This window comes from Rhinoraja longicauda, chromosome 37, assembly GCF_053455715.1.
Source record: "Rhinoraja longicauda isolate Sanriku21f chromosome 37, sRhiLon1.1, whole genome shotgun sequence".
NCBI lineage: Eukaryota > Metazoa > Chordata > Chondrichthyes > Rajiformes > Arhynchobatidae > Rhinoraja > Rhinoraja longicauda.
Genome location: NC_135989.1, coordinates 8,488,418 through 8,513,084, shown reverse-complemented (window position 1 = coordinate 8,513,084; position 24,667 = coordinate 8,488,418). Strand labels below are relative to the sequence as shown.

General features: G+C 51.5%; 1 pseudogene across 1 annotated transcript; it reads right to left on the bottom strand.

The window, feature by feature from the left end:
* Positions 1–3,478: 3,478 nt before the first annotated feature.
* On the bottom strand, positions 3,479–22,151 carry LOC144610540 (keratin, type I cytoskeletal 18-like; annotated as a pseudogene). Its single transcript, XR_013549437.1, has 10 exons — positions 21,655–22,151; positions 18,573–18,656; positions 16,567–16,725; positions 14,736–14,891; positions 13,622–13,753; positions 12,793–13,010; positions 10,137–10,186; positions 9,506–9,530; positions 7,494–7,510; positions 3,479–5,001 (listed from the first exon to the last, which is right to left on the bottom strand). The product of XR_013549437.1 is annotated as a keratin, type I cytoskeletal 18-like (transcript).
* Positions 22,152–24,667: the final 2,516 nt, after the last annotated feature.

The window sequence follows — 24,667 nt, the reverse complement described above, 5'->3', positions numbered from 1 at the left end:
ATGGACAAACAACCTTTTAGGTCGGGTATGTCCAGATGGGGGGGGGGGTTGAATGCTGGAGAAGAGGGGTGGGGGCAGGGGCAGGACAAAGCCTGGCAAGTGATGGGTGGATATAGATGGGTGGGGGGGGTTTGACAGATGCGTGGCGTAGGTTTAGTTTGGAGATACAGCGCGGAAACAGGCCCTTCGGCCCACCGGGTCCGTGCTGACCAGCGATCCCCACACATTAACACTATCCTACACACACTAGGGACAATTTATACATTTACTGAGCTAATTAACCTGCAAACCTGTACGTCTCTGGAGTGTGGGAGGAAACCGAAGATCTTGGAGAAAACCCACGCAGGTCACGGGGAGAACGTACAAACTCCGTACAGTAGTCGGGATGGAACCCGGGTCTCAGGCGCTGCATTCGCTGTAAGGCAGCAACTCTACCGCCGCGCCACCGTGACCCCCAAGTGATAAAGGCTGGAGGTGAAAAGTGGACAGTGGGATGTCAGATGAGGAGAGGAGGAGTGAAATGTAAAGCCAGAGGGAGGGATGGGGGTGGAAGGGGATGGAGTGGGATGGGGGTGGGAGGGGCGAAGGGGATGGAGTGGGGTGGGGTGGGAGCAGGGAGGGGGGGGAAGAGGTACGTCCTAGTGGGGTGGGGGGAGGGGGTTGGCATAAATTGGAGAATCCAGCGTTCACATCTGCGGGCGGATACCAAGGCTGATACCATTGAGCAAAATATGTGGAGCTGTCCCCCAGTTTGCATGAGGCCACACTGGCAATGGAGGAGGGCCGGCTCGGAAAGGTCATCGAGCCACAGAATCGCACGGCACCGAAACAGGCCCTTCAGCCCACCTCCCCCATGCTGGCCACATGCCCCAACTACACCAGTCCCACCTGCCAGCGTTTGGCCCACATCCATTGGCCCCTTCCTATTCATGGCACAGGTACATGGACAGGAGGGATATGGACCAAACGCAGGCAGGTGGGACTAGTGTAGCTGGGACATGTTGGCCGGTGAGGGCAGGTTGGGCCGAAGAGCCTGTTTCCACACTGTACCACTCTGTGAACCTGTCCAAATGTCTTTTAAAGGTCAGTATGGTAATAGGAAGAGGGGTTAAAGTGGGTGGCAACCGGGAGATCTGGTTGGCCTAAGTTCACTGCGAACACTTCTGTAAGGTACTGATGCACTTCAACATACGACAATGCTGAGGACTATATCCTGCACTCTGTACCTTCCCCTTTGTTCTACACATTGTACCAGAGGTGCAGCTGTTAGAGTTGCTGCCTTATGGCGCCAGAGACCTGGGTTCAATCCTGACCACGGGTGGTGTAGTGTTGCCTGTACGGAGTTTGTACGTTCTCCCCGTGACCGCATGGGCTTTCACCGGGTGCTCCGGATTCCATAGGTCAGTTGGCTTCTATAAATTGTAAATTACGTTTACTTTGTAGGGTAGTGCTTGCGTACCCGGTGATCGCTGGCACGGTCTCTGTGGGCCGAAGGGCCTGCTTCCACCCTCTGCCTCTAAAGACTAAAGTCGAAAGAATTCGTCTGTCCAATTATATAACAGGTTTCAACATTGTAGCTGCGACTTGTACTCCAGACTTGTAGGCACAGATTTTAGGAAGTGAGGGAGTATTATACACTCTGTTATAATGATAGGATTAAACTGGAAGAACAAGTGTTAGTTCCCTCCGGGTTCACATTTCACTCCTTCTCTGTCTCCTTGTTACCTCCAGCTCTTGTCACTTACTCCACCCCTCCTCCCTCCCAATCCCTCTTCCCCCCCCGCAATTGTATCCACCTATCACTTCCCTTTGTCCTGCCCCACCTATCTCTGCCAGCCCCCTTAGTTTAGTTTAGAGATACAACGCGGAAACAGGCCCTTCAGCCCACCGACCCTGTGTGTACGGAGTTTGTACGTTCTGCCCATGTGATCAGCGTGGGTTTTCTCTAAGATCTTTAAGGGCCTGTCCCACTTAGGCGATTTTAAGGCGACTGCCGGTGACTAGGCTGTTGCCGACAGTTCGCCGGGGTGTCGCGGGCGTGATCGTGAGGAGTCTTCCAAAGATCGTAGTGGATCTCGGCGCGAATCGCCGAGAAATCAAACGGTTTGAAATCTCTCTACCGCTGCGCCACCGTGCCGCCCGTTACACCAGCCCTTACGTGTTTTAGACAGTGAGAACCTTCTCCCCCAGGTTGGAAACATCAAGTACTAGAGAGAGCACGACTTTAAGGGGAGAGGGGCAACGTTTAGAGATGAGCTGGTAGGTTGTTTTTACACAGGTGGCTGGTGAGTGCCTGGATAAGCACATGGATATGCAGGGAATGGATCACATGCAGGCAAAGGAGAGTAATTTAACTGGGCAACTGAACCAACTAGAGGTTGGTAGGTCCTGACCTACCATCTACCTCACTGAAGACACTTGGACTATCTTTATTCAGATGTCACTGCACTTATATCTTGTACTAAACGTTATTCCCTTTTTCCTGTAGCTGTACACTGTGGACAGCTTGGTAGTAATCATGTATAGTCTTTCCGCTGACTGGAAAGCACGCAACATAAAAGCTTTTCACTGTACCTCGGTACACGTGACATTAGCTTAGTTTATAGGACAAATAACTACAGATGCTGGTTAAAATCGAAGGTAGACACAAAATGCTGGAGTAACTCAACGGGTCAGGCAGCATCTCGGGAGAGAAGGAATGGGTGACGTTTCACGTCGAGACTCTTCTTCAGAAGAATTTTGTGTCTACCGTAGTTTAGTTTATGGTCACTTTAAACTAAACTTATTGTCACTAAACTAAACTAAACTAAAATCTAAACTAAACTAACATCATGTTCAATGTGTTCCAAACATTCAGGCCTCTCTGTGTAAAACAACTTGCCTGCCCACCTCCTTTAGTTTAGTTTAGTTTAGAGATACAGACCATTAAAAAGGCCCTTCAGCCCACCCAACCTGTGCCAACCAGTGATCCCTGCACACATATACTATCCTATACACTCCAGGGACAATTTACAATTATACCAAGCCAATTAACCTGCACACCTGTACGTCTTTAGAGTGCGGGAGGAAACCGGAGCACCCAGGGAAAACCCACGCAGGTCACGGGGAGAACGTGCAAACTCCATACAGGCAGCAGCTGTAGTCAGGATGGAACCCGGGTCTCTGGCGCTGCGTTGTAAGGCAGCAACTCTACCGCTGCGCCACCGTGACCGCCCACACTTTAAACTTTTTCCTCTCTCACGTTAAAGCTGTTCCCTCCAGGCAGCTATTGTGGGCCGAAGGGCCTGTTCCTGTGCTGTTCTGCTCTGTGAATGAAGTTGAGGATAGAGTGTGGAGTGAAAGACTGACGCCGATCGCCGAAGCTGAGACTCCGAGCATTTGCTTTAGGTTCCTATTTCCCTCGTGAAGACAAAATGAGTCACAACACACAGGGTGAGCCGGGAATGAGAGTATTTATTGGATTTGAGCAAAATGCACGCAAACACAAAGGGGATGGATGTGAGGGGGTTCAGGAGTGTCCATGGAGGGGATGGAGGGAGGCTGGTCACCCACAGGAACCTGGGTCCAGACCTCCACGCCATGACAAGTCTCCCCGGCACGCAGCGAGATTTCCCTGGCACAGGTCCCATGGCGAGATGGCAGGTCAAATGCCAGCCGCCAGGGGGTTGTGAATTAGCCCCCAGGATGCCAGTGTCGTCGAAACAAGGAACCGCAGACCCTGGTTAGCACGCAAAAGGACACAAAGTGCCGGAGTAACTCAGCAGCCCAGGCAGCTTCTCTGGAGAGCATGGATTGGTGACGTTTCGGGTCGGGACCTTTCTTCAGACTGATTGTTGGAGTGGGTGGGAGAGGGGGGGGTGGGTGGGTGGGGAGGGGAAGAAGATAGATCTTCCCCCTTTCTTCATTCTTTCCCCCTGCTTTCTTCTCCCCCCCCCCCCCATCAAAATCAATCTGAAGAAGGGTCGTGATCCGAAACTGCACCTATCCACGTTCTTCAGAGATGCCGAAGATGGACACAGAGCCTGGAGTAACTCAGCGGGTCAGGCAGCATCTATGGATGGGTGACGTTTCGGATCACGACTCAAGGACAAACCCGTCCATCTTTCTCCAGAGATGCCGCCTGACCCGTTGAGTTACTCCAGCACTTGGTGTCTATCTTGGGCAGAAGCCAGCATCTGCAGTTCCTTTCTACACATTTCCCCAGGGATGCTGCCTGACCCGCTGAGTTACTCCAGCGCTTTATGTCCTTTGGAGCCAGCGTTGTGTTGTGGGCGACAGTCAGGGTGGGGATCAGCACCCAGGACAGCTCCTGGCAATGGCCTGAGGGAGGGTGGGGTTGGCGGGAGGGAGGGGACCAGTGTTATCGGACATTCTTATAAAGCCACCAGCACCAGCTAAAGCAAGGGGGGGGGGGAGGGGGGGACAGGTCGTGTTTCTCCGTCTCTGTGGCTATCCGAGCGTTGAATCCGGCAATGATCCATCCGTGCGCAGTGGGTGAGATTCTTCCCCGTGCAACTAAGATACTAGAGGAGCAAGATGAACCACTCCATTGAAATCGCCTATACTGAAGTGTAGTACGCAAAGGAGCGGAACGTCCGCCATTTTAGTAAGCAAAACCCGCCTCTCACAGTGTAATCGGTGTTTAAGGGGTAACAGTATGTGTGATGATACCATTAAAATGCAGAATATATCTCATCTATCAATTCGCAGGTTTTTGTTATTTTTCTTTTTAAATGTTTCTGCAAGTTTCTGCCAACTAAAATGGCGCCTTGACGTACTACGGTTTTTAGGGTCGAGCGGTCTATCTTGCTCCTCTAGTATCTTTGCCGTGCGCCTCCCAGGGCACACGGGAGCAGCAGGTCCCAAAGCGCCAGGCATCCCAGTGGAGGTCCCAGTAAACGGATGGAGATGTGGGGAGCTGGGGAGGGGTCTCAGTCCACCGCCTCGGATTGGACCACAGGCCCAGTCTTTCTCCTTAGTACCGAGATGTTGTCTTCTTTTCTGTAAAGACACCAAACAAACGGGGGGTTTCACACTTCACTCTTTCACCTTTAGACATTAGACTTTGGAGATATAGTGTGGAACAGGCCCTTTGGCCCACCGAGTCCACGTCGACCAGTGATCCCTCAATACTAGCACCATCCCCTATACTAGGGGACACTCTTACAGCTTACAGAAGGCAATTGACCTACGAACACGCACGGCTTTGGGATGTGGGAGGGAGAACGTGCAAACTCCACACAGACAGATCGAATCCAGGACTCTATATGTAGATTAAAATCACCCATTATAACTGTTTTACCTTTGTTGCATGCATTTCTAATTTCCTGTTTGATGCCATCCCCAACTCTACTACTACTGTTAGGTGGCCTGTACACAACTCCCACTAGCGTTTTCTGCCCCTTAGTGTTTCGCAGCTCTACCCATATCGATTCCACATCCTCCAAGCTAATGTCCTTCCTTTCTATTGCGTTAATCTAACCAGCAACGCTACCCCACCTCCTTTTCCTTTCTGTCTATCCCTCCTGAATATTGAATATCCCTGGATGTTCAGCTCCCAGCCTTGGTCACCCTGGAGCCATGTCTCCATAATCCCAACTATATCACATTCATTAATAACTATCTGCACATTCAAATCATCCACCTTATTACGAATGTTCCTTGCATTGAGACACAAAGCCTTCAGGCTTGTTTTTACAACACTCTTCACCTTATACAATTATGTTGAGAAGTGGCCCTTTTTGATTTTTGCACTGGATTTGTCTGCCTGCCACTTTTACTTTTCACCTTGCTACCTATTGCTTCTACCCTCATTTTACACCCCTCTGTCTCTCTGCTCATGCTCCCATCCCCCTGCCGCATTAGTTTAAATCCTCCCCGACAGCACTAGCAAACACTCCCCCTAGGACGTTGGTTCCATTCCAGCTCAGGTGCAGACCGTCCTGTTTGTACTGGTCCCACCTCCCCCAGAACTGGTTCCAATGTCCTAGAAATTTGAATCCCTCCCCCTTGCACCATTTTTCAAGCCACGTATTCATCTTGTTGGTTTATACCAAAGATGGATCCCAAAATGGTGGAGTAACTCAGCTGGTCAGGCAGCATTTCTGGAGGACATGGATAACGACGTTTGGGGTCTGGATTGGGGGAGGATCTCGACTTGAAACGTCACCTCTCCACATTTCCTGGAGATACTGCCTGACCTGAGCTGCTCCACCATTTTATATCTATCCATAGAACTAGTGTGAATGGGTGACCGATTGTCAGTGTGGTCTCAGTGGGTTGAAGGGCCTGTTTCCGTGCTGTGTCTTTCAATGCATCAATTCCAGTAATCAAGTAACCACTGTCCTCCAGTAAAAAGGTTGTAGATTTACCAAGAAGGACATGTTGTGTAGGAAAATAACTGCAGGTGCTGGTACAAATCGAAGGCATCACAAAATGCCGGAGTCACTCAGCGGGTCAGGCAGCATCTCTGGAGAGAAGGAATGGGTGACATTTCAGGTTGAGACCTTTCTTCAGAAGTCTGAGGAAGGGCCTCGACCCGAAACATCGCCCATTTGTTCTCTCCAGAGATGCTGCCTGACCCGCTGAGTGACTCCAGCATTTTGTGATACCAAGAAGGACATAATGGGTGGGTGGTGGACTTATCAACATCAGACAAGCCTCATTTCTCTGACTGCGTCTTCTCTGAACTGATAACAGAAGAGATCGACCTTCTACGTGAACAGCCCAGTGTGATATCCTCCACTCACTCGACTGCGTTTCCTTCACTCCCCACCGGCCCAGGGATCCCTTCTCTTGGTCCACGATCTCAATATAATTGCATTGGATAGCAGGGAATGGAGGGGTTATGGTTCACGTGCAGACAGAGGAGATTAGTTTATCTTGCCGTCCTGTTTGGCACAGACCCACGCGGTCGCAGGGAGAACGTGCAAACTCCAAAGAGCCTGTTCCTGTGCTGTACTGTTGTCGAGTCATAGAGTCGTAGAATCAGACAGAATGGAAACAGATCCTTCAGCCCAGCTTGCCCACGCCGACCAACATACCCCATCCACACTTGTCCCACTTGCCCAAAACCCTCTAAACCTATCCTCTCCTCGCAACTGTCCAAATGCCTCTTAAACATTACGATAGAACGTGCTTCAACTACCTCTTCCAGCAGCTCATTCCATACACCCACCACCCTTTGTGTAAAAATGTTACCCTTCGGGTTTCTATTAAATCTTCCCCCCTCTCTCACCTCAAAGCCCTGTCCTCCGGTTCTCGATTCCCCCACTCTAGGTGTGTGTACTCTCGATTCCTCTCGCTATCTTACGCACCTCTACACGATCACCCCTCATCCTCCTGCACGCCAAGGAATAAAGTCCCAGCATGCCCAACCTCTCCCTGTAGCTCTGCCCCCCCACCACCCCCCCCCCCCCCATTCTATGTGCCACACATTCACAACTCATATCCTTCCAAACAGTTACGAGGGGATAAGAAGAAAGGTTTATTACCTGTGATGACTTTTGTTCTGTTAAAAAAAAGAGAAGAAAAAGATAAGTTAGTCTTCACAGAGTCACATCATATACACTCTACAAGATGAGAATAAAAGGCAGGGCGTTTCCTGGAACCCTCCCCTCCCTCTGAGACACAACTGTACTCCAATCCCTTCTGAAGAAATATAGACAATAGGTGCAGGAGTAGGCCATTCGACCCTTCGCCATTCAATGGGATCGTGGATGAGCATCCTAAATCAGTACCCCGTTCCTGCTTTCTCCCCATATCCCTTGATTCCGTTAGCCCGAAGAGCTAAATCTAACTCTCTCTCGAGCACATCCAGTAAAATGGCCTCCACTGCCTTCTGTGGCAGCGAATTCCACAGATTCACCACTCTGGGTGAAAAGGTTTTTCCCCATCTCAGTCCTAGGTGGAAGGGTCTCGACCCCAAACGCCACCTATTCCATCTCTCCAGAGATGCTGCCTGACCCGCTGAGTCTACCTTCGGTTTAAACTGGCATCGGCAGTTTCTAACATTAGTCATTGGTCCCAAGCATTTGGAGAATCCTGTTCACTTCAATTCTCTGAGTGCCTTGGAAGTCACTCTGCGTCTGACTTGTGCAGTTCCTGGGACTATCCCAACGCTTAAGAAACAGTTAGGCAGGTACATGGATAGCACAAGTTTGAATGGATATGGGCCAAATGCGGGCAGGTGGGACTAGTGTAGCTGGGATATGTTGACAAGTTGGGCCGAAGGGCCCGTTTCCACTCTTTGACTATATTAGGTGAATCGAGCACTGGATTAAATTCAAAACACAAAGTGCTGGAGGAACTCGGCGGGTCAGGCGTGCAGCGTAGGTTCACTGGGTTAATTCCCGGAATGGCGGGACTGTCGTATGTTGAAAGGCTGGAGCAATTAGGCTTGTATACACTGGAATTTAGAAGGATGAGGGGGGATCTTATTGAAACATATAAGATAATTAGGGGATTGGACACGTTAGAGGCAGGAAACATGTTCCCAATGTTGGGGGAGTCCAGAACAAGGGGCCACAGTTTAAGAATAAGGGGTAGGCCATTTAGAACGGAGATGAGGAAGAACTTTTTCAGTCAGAGAGTGGTGAAGGTGTGGAATTCTCTGCCTCAGAAGGCAGTGGAGGCCAGTTCGTTGGATGCTTTCAAGAGAGAGCTGGATAGAGCTCTTAAGGATAGCGGAGTGAGGGGGTATGGGGAGAGGGCAGGAACGGGGTACTGATTGAGAGTGATCAGCCATGATCGCATTGAATGGCGGTGCTGGCTCGAAGGGCTGAATGGCCTACTCCTGCACCTATTGTCTATTGTCTATTGTCTATCTGTGAAGGGAATGGATGGACTATGTTTTTGGTTGGGACCTTACTTCAGAATCTTCTCCTATCACCTGTCCTTTTACTCCGGAGATGCTGCCCGACCCGCTGAGTTATTCCAGCACTTTGTGTCTATCTTCTGTACATCACAGCATCTGCAGTTCCTTTATACACATTGCCTTCCAACACTCAAGATAGAGACAAAAAGCTGGAGTAACTCAGCGGGTCAGGGGGCATCTCTGGAGAAAAGGAATGGGTGACTTTTTGGGTCAAGACCCTTTTTCAGACTGAGAGTCAGGGGAAAGGGAAACGAGAGATATGGAAGGCACATAGAACAAGTGAATGAAAGACATGCAAAATGCAAGGGCGATCAAGGAAAGGCCGAGCCCACAATGGTCCATTGTTGGCTGTAGGGTAGGTGATAACGAGATACGCGGACAGTGAAACGCAACAGGACGACAGTGAAACTAGTACTTGTCCATCCATCACTTGCCAGGCCTGGTCCCACCCCACCTCCCTCCTTACTCCATCAGAAGGGTCCCGAACTAAAACGTCGCCTGGCTATTTCCTCCACAGATGCTGCATGAGCCACTGAGATCCCCCAGCACCGGACCAAAGCACTGAAAATATCCTGGTGTCTAATGGACGCAATGCCTTCCCAAAGTCAGGAGAAAACCAAGTCAACTTACGTGGTCACAGAAGAAGCTGGACACGCTGCAAAAGAAAGAACATTCCGGATTGAACTCATCGCTAAATAGACTCATTGCAGCTCATCTCAAGACATCTGGTTTAGGTTTATTATCATCGCAGGTACCGAGGTACAGTGAAAAGCTTTGTCTCGCGTGCTATTCAATCAGACCAGATAGTGCTTTGCATAAACATATGCAAAACATATGCATAAACATATGCATAAACATTTGCATAAACACATGCAAACCAAACTGCAGTACAGTAGATAGGTTGGATACGGAGTGCAGGACATAGTTGTCAGCCATGTAGCGCATCAGTTCCACAGACAAACCCAGTGTCGGTCAATGGTGCAGGTCAGCCAGCATTATCAAGGACTAGACCAAGTAGGCCCGTTGGGCCCAAACCTCTCCTGCATTGGTGCAGCACCCTCTCCTCTCTCCTCCCCCCTCTCCTCCGCCTCCCCCTCAACCCCCCTTATCCTCCCTCCTGCCCCCTGACCCGATGAGAAAGTGGGATAGCACAGAACTAGTGTGAACGGACGATCGATGGTCGGTGTGGGCTCAGTGGGCCGAAGGGCCTGTTCCCATGCTGTATCTATCACATTCGGCATGAACCTACTTGGACACTTACTGGAATAGGATTGTGAGACAATCGATGAAGAACCTCCAGAGGTATTGATGCTAAAAAGTAAAAAGGATGATTATTAAAGTGGCTCTCTTACACAGTACTGGTTTTTCCTTTATCCACCACCCCTTCTCCCCCACCCTCCCCCAATACCTGCCCTATCAACCCCACCCCTCTCCCAACATCCTCCAGTTTCAGCCATGCCTTTACAGAATCACAAGTTTGTTACAGCACGGTGGCGCAGCTGGTAGAGCTGCTGCCTCACAGTGCCAGAGACTCGGGTTCGATCCCAGCCTCGGGAACAAGGGTGTCAACCCGAAACATCACCCATTCCTCCTCTTTTCAATGTTCCCAATCTTGGGGGAGTCCAGAACCAGGGGCCACAGTTTAAGAATAAGGGGTAGGCCATTTAGAACTGAGATGAGGAAAAAAATAAATCAGTCAGAGAGTTGTGAATCTGTGGAATTCTCTGCCTCAGAAGGCAGTGGAGGCCAATTCTCTGAATGTATTCAAGAGAGAGCTGGATAGAGCTCTTAAGGATAGCGGAGTCAGGGGGTATGGGGAGAAGGCAGGAACGGGGTACTGATTGAGAATGATCAGCCATGATCACATTGAATGGTGGTGCTGGCTCGAAGGGCCGAATGGCCTCCTCCTGCACCTATTGTCTATTGTCTATTGTCTTCGGCAAAGATACTAGAGGAACAAGATGGACCACTCCGTTGAAATCGCCTATACTGAAGTGCAGTACGCAAAGGAGCCATTTTAGTAAGCAAAACCCGCCGTTCATTATGCCTCTCGCAGTGTAATCAGTGTTTTGGGGGAACAGTATGTGTGATGATACCATTAAAATGCAGAACATATCTCATCTATCAATTCACAGATTTTTGTTATTTTTCTTTTAAAATGTTTCTGCAAGTTTCTGCCTACTAAAATGGCGCCATGACATACTACGGCTTTTAGGGCCGAGTGGTCTTTCTTGCTCCTCTGGTATCTTTGGTCTTCGGGTGCTATCTGTACGGAGTTTGCGCATTCTCCCTGTGATCGTGTGGGTTTTCTCCGGGGTGCTCCGGTTTCCTCTCACATCCCAAAGACGTGCATGTTTTGTAGGTTAATTGGCCCTCTGTCAATTGCCCTGAGTGTGTCGGGAATGGATGACAAACTAGGAGAGCATAGAACTATGTGAATGGGCGGTAGATGGTCGGCATGGAGTTTGTGGGTTGTATCTCGAAGCAAAGCTAAACTGAACTAAATGAACTATACCCCTATTAATGGAAGCAGCTTCTAAAGTCCTGCTTTAAGAAATCGTCTTCCTACTTTCTGTGCATGTGATGTCAAAACTCTTAATCCCTCTCAAAAACTAAGCAGGTGTCGTGATATTAAAAGTCTCCCACTGATTGTGCGGGCGCGGCGGTAGAGTTGCTATGTTACTATGGCACGTGAGACCTGGGTTTGATCCTGACTACGGGAGCTTGCCTGTGTGGAGTTTGTACGTTCTCCCCGTGACCTGCGTGGGGTTTTCCCGGGTGCTCCGGTTTCTTCCCACACTCCAAAGCTGCACAGGTTTGCAGGTTAATTGGCTTTGGTAAAATTGGAAACTGTCCCTCGCGTGTGTAGGGGAGTGCTAGTGTATCTCGAAACTAAACTTAGGATCCTAGTCATTCACTCAATCTGTGACAATCAGATGGATCACGTGCAGGCCAGAGGATACTAGTTCAAATTGGAATCATGGACATTGTGGGCCGAAGGGCCTTTCCCTGTGCTGTACTGCTCTGTGTAGCAACAAAGGACTAGAGATGCCAGATAATACGTAGAAGTACGTAATAACTGAGAACATCTGAGCGGGTCAGGCAGCATCTCTGGAAAACATGGATAGGTGACATTTCGGAGTCTGATGAAAGGTCTTGACCCAAAATGTCACCTAGCCATGTCCCCCAGGGAGTCTGGCCGACCTGCCCTGTTACTCCAGCACCTTTTGTCCTACACTTCTCCGTGTTTCAAATGTTATCATTAACAGGGTTTGAGAGGCAGGGCATCTAGAACTGGGCAGTGCAATGGCACGGCGGTAGAGTTGCTGCCTTACAGCGCCAGAGACCCAAGTCCAATCCCTCAGTACGGGTGCTGTCTGTACGGAATCTATAAAGTTCTCCCAATGACCTGCGTGGGTTTTCTCCGCTTTCCTCCCACACTCCAAAGACGTACAGGTTTGTAGGTTAATTGGCTTCGGTAAAGATTGTAAATTGTCCCTAGTGTGTGTAGGATAGTGCTAGTGTACGTGGAACGCTGATCGGCATGGACCCGGTGGGCCGAAGGGCCTGGTTCCGTACTGTATCTCTAAACCAAGCTAAACTAGGGAACCGCATTCCTTAGATATTTCCAAATGTCCGTAGTTTAGGTGGGGCGAAACCGGAGCACCTGGAGAAAACCCACACGGTCAGGGGAAGAACGTGCGAACTCCGTACAGACAGCACCCGTAGTCAGGATGGAACCCGGCCGGGTCTCTGGTGGTGTGAGTCAGCAACTCTACCGCAGTTGCGTGAGAAGGGGATATTTTCCAGGTGGGTTTGGGTCACCTGCGTAGAGTGAGGGTAGGGACGTCCTCGACCAGAGTAGGCATTCCTTAGTTGAGGTGTAAGCCCTTCTCCTCTGCCCCATCTCTCCTCACCTCTGCCCTCCGCTCAGCAGGACTCTGTACTGGGCGATCTCAGCCTCCAGCCTCATCTTGATGTTCAGCAGCTTCTCGTACTCTCCGTTCTGGTGCATCAGTTCTTGCCTGATCCGGCCCAGATCACCCTCCAGATGAGCGAGGCTGGTCTGCAGACCCTGGAGCTGCATCTCATAACTTCCCTCGATCTGCCCCAGGGTGTTCCTCAAAGCATTGATCTGAAAGCACACGGTCACCTCTGTCAGTCTGACCTCCCGTCTCAATGGGCTGCTCCCAACCGTAGGTCCAGGGGTGGGCGGGGAGAGGGGGGTGGGTGAGGGGGAGGGGGGTGGTGGGTGAGGGGGGGTGAGGGTGAGGGGGGTGAGGGTGAGGGAGAGGGTTGGGAGGCTGGGTGAGAGGAGGTGGGTGAGGTGTGTGGGTGAGAGGAGGTGGGAGACGGTGAAGGGGTGGGTGAGGGTGAGGGGGGGTGGGTGAGGCGGTGGGTGGGCGGGGTGGGTGAGGGTGGGTGAGGGGGGTGGGTGAGGTGGGTGAAGGGGGTGGGTGAGGTGTGTGGGGTGAGAGGAGGTGGGAGACGGTGAAGGGGTGGGTGAGGGTGAGGCGGTGGGTGAGGTGGGAGGGTGGGTGAAGGGGGTGGGTGAGGGGTGGGTGAGGTGGGAGGGTGAGGGTGGGTGAAGGGGTGGGTGAGGGGTGGGTGAGGGGGGTGGGTGGACGGTGAGGGGGGTTGGGTGGTGGGTGAGGGGTGGGTGAGGGGGGGTAGATCAGGACTAGAGGTTCTGGGGTAAACATCACCCCCACACCAGTGGGCTGCACGTTACCACAAGTCACTTACACTTCCAAGTAAACTGTTGTACTCCATCTCCATCTCCTGCATCTGGTGGCGATATTGACTCAGCTCGCTCATGACCCCATCCATAGCCTGGGTGTTCTCAACGACCGTCGTTTGTTTAATCACCAGCTGGGAAATGAATAATGGGAGGGGGGGGGGGTGGGTTAGAGAGGAGGGGGTGGTGAGACCGGGCAGGGGGTGTGAGCGGTGGTGTGTGGTGACAGAGTGGTGATCCAGGGGCACTGGGCTGCCCACAGTGGCAGCGCTGGCACAGAGAGCACCCCACACCAGTGGTCTGGGCATCTCCTCGTGCGGTTCGTGCCCGCACTGGTTCACAACTCCTGCACAGTCCTTCCATTGCAGGCGAGTGTGTGGGACCAGGTGGACAGTGTGTGGAGGGAGGGGGCGTGTTCTGGACCAGAGTACAATCCCTGGGCCTCTGCTCAGGCTGCAACTCCTTGCTGTGACTTCATTGTCCACGCTGAGCCTGTGTGGGGCCGCAGTGTGTTGGGGAACAAAGGGTTGCATTCACATAGTCACCGGGTCATGGAGTGATCCAGCGTGGAAACAGGCCCTTCGGCCCAACTTGCCCACACTGGCCAACCTGTCTAATCTACACGGGTCTCAGCTGCCTGCGTTCGGCAGCTATCCCACCAAACCTGTCCCATCCATGCACCTGTCCAAATGTTTCTCAAACGTTGCCATGGTACCTGCCTCAAAGACCTCCTGTGGCAGCTGGTTCCATGCTGGTCCCACCTCGCTTTGTGTGAACATTACCCCTCAGCTACCTATTATTCTGAGGCTGTGGCCTCTGGTCGTGGACTCTCCCACTGGTGGAAGCATCCACTCCACATCCACTCTATCCCGGCCTTTCCCAGCGGCCTGTGGCCGACCCGGAGCGTCTGAGGGAGACAGGAGTCTGGGAGAGGGTGGTGAGGCCGTGGGCCGGAGAGGCGATGTCCAGTTAGGAAGCTCCAGCTGCCAGAGTGGACGAGCCATCATGGCGGCCTTGCCCTCCACAAGCCCGTGTCCACCGTCAGGGAGTCTCAAGGCAAGCAGTGCTTGAGCATGGTGGAGGTTGGGCTGCTGTGAGCGGCCAGTCCAATCCTTACCTGGTCTGGTACCATTTCTCCATGCCTGCCTTGTTTTCACCGGCCATCTTTGCGTATTGCTCTCTGAGCTGAGCCATGACCTGCTCCAGGCTTTCGCCTGGCTCCGAGTCCACCTCTACTTGTATGTCCTGGGACCTATGTTGGCGCAACATCCTGAGCTCCTGAAAGAGACAGGGACAGAGAGCAAAGTCAGCACCACCCCCAGTGACTCCCCCCCCCCTCCCCTCCTCCCCCTCCTCCCCCCCCCCCCCCCCCCACCCCCCCCCCCCCCCCCCCCCCCCCCCCGTCCGTATCTGTCTAACAACACTACACGTGCTGAACCTCTAGTGCAGTATCGTTCACTCTTACAGCACGGAAACAGGCCCTTCAGCCCACCGAGTCCGGCCCGGACCAGCGGTCACCTCAAACAGTAACCTCATGGTCATAAGTGATAGGAGCAGAATTTGGCCATTCGGCCCATCGGGTCTACTCCACCATTCAATCATGGCTGAACTATCTTTCCCCCTCAACTATTTTTCCCCCTCCTGCCTTCTCCCCATAACCCCTGGCGCGAGCACTATCCTACACACTCGGGACAATTTACGTTGGCAATGAACCTACAAACCCGACGTGTTTAGAGTTTGGGAGGGAACCTGAGCATCCGTTGAGAACCCACACAGGGAGAAGGTACAAACTCCGTACAGACAGCACCCATGGACAGGATTGATCCAGGGTCTCTGGCGCTGCGAGACTGCAACTCTACCGCTGCTCAAACAAACTCTGCGAGGAAAGTTGGGACCAAGATCTCAGAAGGATTCCATGAGATAATTATTCCCCGTCTAAGGGACGGAGGGGTCTGAAACTCACTGCCTGAGTGGGCAGTCAAAGCAGCAACCCTTGGTACCTTCACCAGCTCTCTATTTGCCTGGTCCAGCATTGCAAATGGACAACCGCTGGGAAGTGGTGGGAATCGGGCAACAGGAGGTCCATGGAGTTTCATGTGCCGGGCAAGCGGACCGTGTCGGCCTTTTGGTGTCACCAACTGCTGCAGTAACTCAGTGGGCCAGGCAGTATCATTGTGTAGGAAGGAACTGCAGGTGCTGGTTTGCACTGAAAATAGACACAAAGTGCTGGAGTAACTCAGCGGACGGGCAGCATCTCTGGAGAGAAGGAATGGGTGACGTTTCGGGTCGAGACTCTTCCTCAGATGTTTCGGGACGGGACCCTTCTTCAGACGGAAGGGTCTCGACCCGAAACGTCACCCATTCCTTCTCTCCGGAGATGCTGCCTGACCCGCTGAGTTACTCCAGCACTTTGTGTCTCGGGCCAGGCAGTATCTTTGGGGATACGGGATAGACAACGTTTCGGGTGGGGACCCTTTTTTCTACTGCGCTATTCACCTGGTCTATGCCCTCCATTGTTACCTTTGTACCACTTCACTACAGGGAGGTGGCACTGGCACGGTAGCGCAGCTGGTAGAGCTGTGCCTCACAGCGCCAGAGACCCGGGTTCAATCCTGAGCTCGGCATCTGTCTATGTGGAGTTGGCACGTTCTCTCTGTGACCGGGTTCATCAGTTGTAGGAGCAGAGTTAGGCCATTCGTCCCATCAAGTCAACAGCGCCGTTTCCCTCTCAACCCCATTCTCCTGCCTTCCCCCCCACCCCCCGTGACCCTTGGCACACATTTCCCTCCCACGTCCCAAAGACCTGCAGGTTTGCAGGTTAATTGGCCTCTGGCAAATTGCCCCTTGTGTGTGGGAAGTGGACTCTGTACAGACGGCACCCGAGGTCAGGATCGAACCGGGGACTCTGGCTCTGCACCGCACTAAGTCCCAGCGCTTGACAGGGCCACCCCACCTCCTCGTGGGTTCTTCTTCAGGTAGGCGATCTCGTCCTGCAGCCCGGCAATGTCATCGGTCAGGTTCCCCCTGTATCTGCAGGTAGGTGGCCTTCAGATTGTGGAGGCCATCAATGTCGGCCTCCACCGACATCCTGAGACCCTGCTCCATCTGCCACCTGTAACACATGGGGAAACAAGCAATCACCACAACACCAGAGAAACGTTGAAAATAGGTGCAGGAGTGGGTCATTGGGCCCCTTCGAGCCTGCACCCGCCATTCAATCATGGATGATCATCCAAAATCAGTACCCCGTTCCTGCTTTTCTCCCCTTGATTTCCGTTAGCCCCAGGAGCTAAATGTAACTGTCTTGAAACTGCAGAAACCCTCGCTTCCACCTTTCCTTCCCCCCCCACCATTCCCCATCCTCTGTCTCAATGACCCAGAGCAGACGGGGCAGGAGAGAGAGAGAGACACAGAGGTTGGCCCAACAACCCTGCCTAGTTTTAGTGTTCGTTTTAGAGTAAGATGGAGCCCACAACGTTTAGTTGAAGTGTCGCAGAAACAGCGCGGAAACAGGCCCTTCAGCCCACCAAGTCCGCTCCTACCAGCGATCCCCACACACTATCCTACACACCACTAGGGACAATGTTTACAATCATACCAAGCCAATCATCCTACAATCCTGTACGTCTTTGGAGTGTGGGAGGAAACCGGAGATCCCGGAGAGAAACCCACGTGGTCACGGGGAGAAAGTACAAACTCCGTACAGGACAGCGCCCGTAGTCAGGATCCAACCCGGTCTCTGGCGCTGTGAGGCAGCAACTCTACTGCTGCCGCCACCGTGGACGCCTGTCACCCGCAAAAGGAATACCAGCCGAGGAAAGGCCATGGTTGGGATTTTTATTATAAGAAAGGAAATGGGTTGTTTACTTGCTCCAAAAGAGAGAGAGAAAGAGAGTGAAAGAGAGAGGAATGCAAGAGAGAGAGAATGCAGGAGAGAGAAAGCAAGAGAGAGAGGGAATGCAAGAGAGAGAGAGAGAGAGAGCGAGAGAGAGGAGAGAGAGAGAGAGAGATGAGAGTAGAGAGAGAGAGAGAGACGAGAGAGAGAGAGAGAGAGAGAGAATGCAAGAGAGAGAGAGAATGCAGGAGAGAGAAAGCAAGAGAGAGAGGGAATGCAAGAGAGAGAGAGGGGATAAGAGAGAGAGAGAGAGAGAGAGAGACGAGAGAGAGAGAGAGAGAGAGAGATGAGAGAGAGAGAGAGATAGAGAGAGAGAGAGAGAGAGAGAGAGAGAGAGAGAAGAGAGAGAGAGAGAGAGAGAGAGAGAGAGAGAGAGAGAGAGAGAGAGAATGTAAGAGAGAGAGAGAGATGCAAGAGAGAGAGAGAATGCAGGAGGAGAGAAGCAAGAGAGAGAGGGAATGCAGGAGAGAGAATGCGAGAGAGGGAGGGAATGCAGGTGGTCATTTTGTAAATTGGAGAAGTCAACGTTCATACCGCTGGGTTGCGACATGGAGGGGGAAGAGTGTCAGATAAGGAAGAGAAGAGAGGTGAACTGCAAGCCTTCCTCTCCCCACTCTCGTCAGACCAAATGGACAGAAGATTGAAAGTGCGCACACACGCCAGACTCGGGAACAACTTCTTCCCCTCAGTTATCAGGCTTCTGAACGGCCCTGCTAAAAGCCAGGTCCGATTCACCTCTCCCCTGGTTAAAACCGAAGATAAGACACAAAAAGCTGGAGTAACTCTGGAGAGATTCCTTCTCTTCAGGGTCAGCATCTCTGGAGAGAAGGAATAGGTGACGTTTTGGGTTGAGACCCTTCGAGTACCGTCAGATTGACCTCCACCTCAGGCAAGTGCGACTAGTGTAGCTGGGACATGTTGGCCGGTGTGGGCAAGTTGGGTCGAAGGGCCTGTTTCCACACTGTATCACTCTGTGACTCGTTGTGGATGGTGGACGTTGTCTTTGAAACTGATGCCCTTCAACGTGTAGGGCTTTGATTTAAAGAAGGAACGAGGTCACTTACTTGCTCTGGAAGTCCTCAGCAGCCAGTTTGGCATTGTCCGTCTCCAGTGCGATACGAGGCATTCTGCAGCAAGGCATCGATGATCTGAGAGAGTTTGAAGAGAAAGTCAAGCGGGTGGGCACAAAATGCTGGAGTAACTCAGCGGGCCAGGCAGCATCTCTGAGAAAAGGAATGGTGCCGTTTTGGGTCGAGACCCTGAGGTCTTGTATTCACTGGAGTTTAGAAGGATGAGAGGGAATCTTATAGAGACATATAACATTATAAAAGGACTGGACAAGCTATATGCAGGAAAAATGTTGCCAGTGTTGGGGGAGTCCAGAACCAGGGGCCACAGTTTAGAATAAAAGGGGAGCCATTTAAAACTGAGGTCAGGAGGAACCTTTTCACCAGAGAGTTGTGAATTTGTGGAATTCTCTGCCACAGAAGGCAGTGGAGGCCAAATCACTGGATGGATTTAAGACAGAGTTAGATAGAGCTCTAGGGGCTAGTGGAATAAAGGGAAATGGGGAGAAGGCAGGCACGGGGTACTGATTGTGGATGATCAGCTATGATCACAATGAATGGCGGTGCTGGCTCGACGGGGCCGAATGGCCTCCTCCAGAACCTATTTTCTATGTTTCTATGACAGACAGAGTGAGTGGGGAGAGGGAAGCTAGAGGTATGAAAAAGTTCAGAACAAAATCAGAGCCAGCACCAATGACCAAGGAAAGGTGGAACTTAAGGTAGACACAAAATGCTGGAGCAACTCAGCGGGTCAATCAGTGCCTCGGGGAGAAGGAATGCGTGATGTTTGGGGTCGAGACCCTTCTTCAGACTGAAGAAGGGTCTCGACCTGAAACGTCACCCATCCCTTCTCTCCAGAGATGCTGCCTGTCCCGCTGAGTTACTCCAGCATTTTGTGTCTACCTTCCATTTAAACCAGCATCTGCAGTCTTTTTCCCTACAAACCTCGCCCACAAAGTTTAGTTTTGTTTAGATCCAGTGTGGAAATAGGTCTTCCGCGGCGACCAGCGATCCTCGCACACTTACACTAACCTACACACACTAGGGACAATTTACAATTATACCAAGCCAATTAGCCTACACACCTGCATGTCTTTGGAGTGTGGGAGGAAACCAGAGCACCCGGAGAAAACCCACGCAGGTCACGGAAAAAATGTACAGACTCCATACAGGCAGCACCCGTGGTCAGGATCGAACCGGGGTCTCTGGCGCTATGAGGCAGCAACTCTACCGGGGCAGTGCCGTGCCAACAATGGCCCATTGTTAGCTGTGGAAGAGGTGATAATGGAAGGAGATGTGGATGCGAACAGTGGGACTAGCAGGATGACGAGGGGTGGGGGAGGGGCGGAGAGAGAGAGGGAGAGAGAGAGAGAGTGTTGTTGTTGTTGTTGTTCGTCCTTCGGGGGGTTCGAAGATGACCATGACTGCACTTTCAGTCTTATTATTTCGGCCGCTGATTGGGATCGCCGCCAGCCGTGGTACGCTGGCCGAGGTTGAAGTCATGATTTGCGCTTGACTTGGATTTAAGTGAGGGGGAGTTGCACAGACCGTCGGCCTCACTCTCTCGCCCTGCCCTATTGGGCCCCAGCAGCAAGACATAGTCGGGACGGCTGGGGACAGGTCAGGATGCAGTGGATGGTCACTCTGCCCTGTTTGCGTTCCACGACGCGTTGCTGGGATCGTCTTTCTGAACCCTCTGGTGGTTTGCGTTGGTGTGTGTACAACTGCACTGCATTCCGCAAATTAGAGGGTGTCAGAGAAGGAGAGGAACAGGAGTGAACTGCAAGCCTTCCTCTCCCCACTCTCGTCAGACCAAATGGACAGAAGATTGAAAGTGCGCACACAGCTAGACCCAGGAACAACTTCTTCCCCTCAGTTCTCAGGCTTCTGGACGGTCCTGCTATAAGCCAGGCTACCGTCCGATCCACCTCTCCCCCAGTGTGGACTTTGTCTATGGAACTGATGTGTTATCATGTGCAGGAAGGAACTGCAGATGCTGGTTTAAATCGAAGATAGACACAAAATGCTGGAGTAACTCAGCGGGACAGGCAGCATCTCAGGAGAGAAGGAATGGGTGATATTTCAGGTTGAGACCCTTCTGCTGACTCAACAATGCACTACAATGCTGAGAATAGTATTTTTCACTGTATCTTCCCCTTTTCTCGACTTGTGTTTGACTTGGTTGTATTTTACGTGTGGTACATCTGATCTGTTTGGACAGCATGCAAAACAAAGCTCTTCACTGCACATTAGACATACAGCGTGGAACCAAGCCCTTCGGCCCATCGAGTCAACCGGCGATCACCCCATACACTAGTTCTATCCCGCACACGCTAGGGACAATTTACAATTTTACTGAAAGCTAATTCACCTACAAACGTGCACGTCTTTGGGATGTGGGAGGAAATCTGAGCACCCGGAGAAAACCCAGGCGGTCACGGGGAGAACGTACTAACAGCATCCATAGTCAGGATCGAACCCTGGTCCCTGGCACTGTAAGGCACCGACTCTACCGCTGTTCCACCGTGCAGCCCCATCAATTGAAAAGGTACAGGTACAGGTATTCACCTGGGTACACATGGTGATAATAAACAGAAACGTAAGCTAGAGGAATGGACCTTACATGGAAGGGAACAGGGAACAAGGGGACTATAGGTGCGATAGTGTCTTTAGAATATGGTCCCCACTCCAAACCTGGTCTGTCTATTTCCCACCACAGATGCTGCCTGACCCGCTGAGTTCCTCCAACTCGAATAGACAATAGACAATAGGTGCAGGAGTAGGCCATTCGGCCCTTCGAGCCAGCACCACCATTCAATATGATCATGGCTGATCATTCTCAATCAGTACCCCGTTCCTGCCCTCTCCCCGTACCCCCCTGACTCCACTTTCATTAAGAGCTCTATCTTTTAATGGCCTACTCCTGCACCTACTGTCTGTTGTCCAAAGCAAATCACAGAGTGCTGGAGTAACTCAGCAGGTCGGGCAGCATCTCTGGAGAGAGGGAATGGGTGAGGTTTCGGGGTGGAGACCCATTTTCTGTGGACTGCTGGTGGAGAGTCCTGCCCTTTGAACGTACCTGCTTCTGCAGAGGTATGACCGCGCCGTTGTAAGTGGACCAGTCGAAGCCTTCGCAGGTGTTGGAGGAGCCGAGCGCCCGGATCTCCATGTCCAGCTGGCTGTTGGACTCCTCGAGGGAGCGGACCTTGTCCAGGTACCTGGACAGGCGTTCGTTGAGCTGCTGCATGGTGTCCTTCTCGTTGTTGATCACGCAGCCGCCTGGCATGATGGAGTAGGAGCTGGAGGAGAGGCTGGAGCCAAGGCTGGAGCCAAGGCCAACTCTGGAGTACATACCCAAGCCGCCCCTGTAGCCCACGTTGCAGGAGCTAGCCAGCGGTCGGGAGCTGTAGTTCTGCATGGAAGAACTCGAGAAGCCCGGGCGCTTGCAGGAGCTAAGTCTGGGACCACCGACGCTGCTGTAGGATGTCACTGACCTTTGTAGAGACATCTTGCTGCTGAAGTAACAGGTAGACAGGTAGACAGGTAGACAGGTGCAAGGCAGTGTCTGATCCAAGCTTCGTACTAGGAACTCAGTGCCTCCGATGCACGCCTGCTTGCTTTTTATACAGTGAATGTGGGCTGGTCCCATTGTCAACCCCACCTGTTAAACTGCACGCCCACAACCGTGTGTTGAAACACTGGGGCTTGTATACGCCTGGATTTAGAAGGATGAGAGGGGATCTTATTGAAACATGAAAGGATTAGAGGCAGGAAACATGTTCCCAATGTTGGGGGAGTCCAGAACAAGGGGCCGCAGTTTGAGAATAAGGGGCAGGCCATTTAGAACGGAGACGAGGATAGACTTTTTCACTCAGAGGGTTGTGAATCTGTGGAATTCACTGCCTCAGAAGGCAGTGGAGGCCAATTCTCTGGATGCTTTCAGGAGAGAGTTAGACAGAGCTCTTAAGGAAAGCGGAGTCAGGGGGTATGGGGAGAAGGCAGGAACGGGGTACTGATTGAGAATGATCAGCCATGATCACATTGAATGGCGGTGCTGGCTCGAAGGGCCGAATGGCCTCCTCCTGCACCTATTGTCTATTGTCTAACCTGACAGTACACGTCTTGTTCCCCACTCGTGTCCTAATCCCTCAGAGTGCCAAGGAAGTGCATTAATTTGCTGCACCAGACAAGAATATTAAATGAAGTGAAGGACACAGAGAGTGCCAAGAAAGACAGGAGTGGCTCATTGTTATTTGTCCTGAAAACGTATTTCTGACCCCTCTCACCCTGGCCACAAACTCTTTGAAGAACTTCCCTCTGGAAGACGACTCCGGACTGTCAAAGCAGCCACAGCCAGACATAAAAACAGCGTTTTTTCCCCGCTGTAGTAGTTCCACTCAACAACCAAAAGTCTGTAGTCTCTTTTTGCTCTGATTTATTTCACTCACATGTTTCAACCATAATGTTGTGTTCTTAATGTTTTCATTGTTTTATAGAAACATAGAAATATAGAAAATAGGTGCAGGAGTAAGCCATTCGACCCTTCGAGCCTGCACCGCCATTCAATATGATCATGGCTGATCATCCAACTCAGTAACCTGTACCTGCCTTCTCTCCATACCCCCTGATCCCTTTAGCCACAAGGGCCACATCTAACCCCCTCATAAATATAGCCAATGAACTGGCCTCAACTACCTTCTGTGGCAGAGAATTCCACAGACTCACCACTCTCTGTGTGAAGAAATGTTTTCTCATCTCGGTCCTAAAAGACTTCCCCCTTATCCTTAAGATGTGACCCCTGGCTCTGGACTTCCCCAACATCGGGAACAATCTTCCCGCATCTAGCCTCTCCAACCCCTTAAGAATTTTATATGTTTCAATAAGATCCCCCCTCAGTCTTCTAAATTCCAACGAGTATAAGCCTAGTCTATCCAGTCTTTCTTCATATGAAAGTCCTGCCATCCCAGGGATCAATCTGGTGAACCTTCTCTGTACTCCCTCTATGGCAAGAATGTCTTTCCTCAGATTAGGAGACCAAAACTGTACACAATACTCCAGGTATTTATTCTTTATTCTTAATTGTTTACTGCATGTTCGTGTTGTTACTTGCGAGCGGAGCACCAAGGCACATTCCTAGTGTGTGTACATACTTGGCCAACAAACTTAAACTTATTCACTTACTTAACCAAATGGAACAATGAGATTTTTAGATTTAGATTTAGATTTAGAGATACAGCGTGGAAACAGGCCCTTCGGCCCACCGAGTCCGCGCCGCCCAGCGATCCCCGCACATTAACACTATCCTACACACACTAGGGACAATTTAAAAAAAAACATTTGCCCAGCCAATTAACCTACATACCTGTACGTCTTTGGAGTATGGGAGGAAACCGAAGATCTCGGAGAAAACCCATGCAGGTCACGGGGAGAACGTACAAGCTCCGTACAGAGGGCGCCTGTAGTCAGGATCAAACCTGAGTCTCCGGCGCTGCATTCGCTGTAAGGCAGCAACTCTACCGCTGCGCCACCGTGCCCGCTGCAGCACAACAGATATGCCAACACAGATACGAAACGCCGGAGTAACCCAACGGGTCAGGCAGCATCTCTGGAGAAAATGGATAGGCAACATTTCGGGTCGAGACTCTTCTTCAGACTTAGAGCAGGGGAGTGAAGTAGGGTCTCGACCCGAAACGTCACCCATTCCTTCTCCCCAGAGGTGCTGCCTGTCCCGCTGAGTTACTCCAGCATTTTCCGTCTACCAGTGGGAAACTAGAGGTATGAAAAACGTAGAAAGAACAAATCAAGGAAAGGCAGAGCCCAGGATGGTCCATTTCCTTGATCATCGGTTTGTTCTTTTCAGACCTTCCATTCATTTGTTCTTTGCACCTTTTCACTCCTCTAGATGTGGGAGAAAACTGGAGCGCACAGGGCGGGCGAACGTGCAAACTCCACACTGACAGCACCCGAGGTCAGGATCGAACCTGGGTCTCCGGTGCTGTGAGGCCACTCGCACTGCCAACTGTGCCACTGTGTGGGAGTATTATTGATGCGGGTAAAAAAACATATGCCCTCCAGTACAATCGTACCTTACA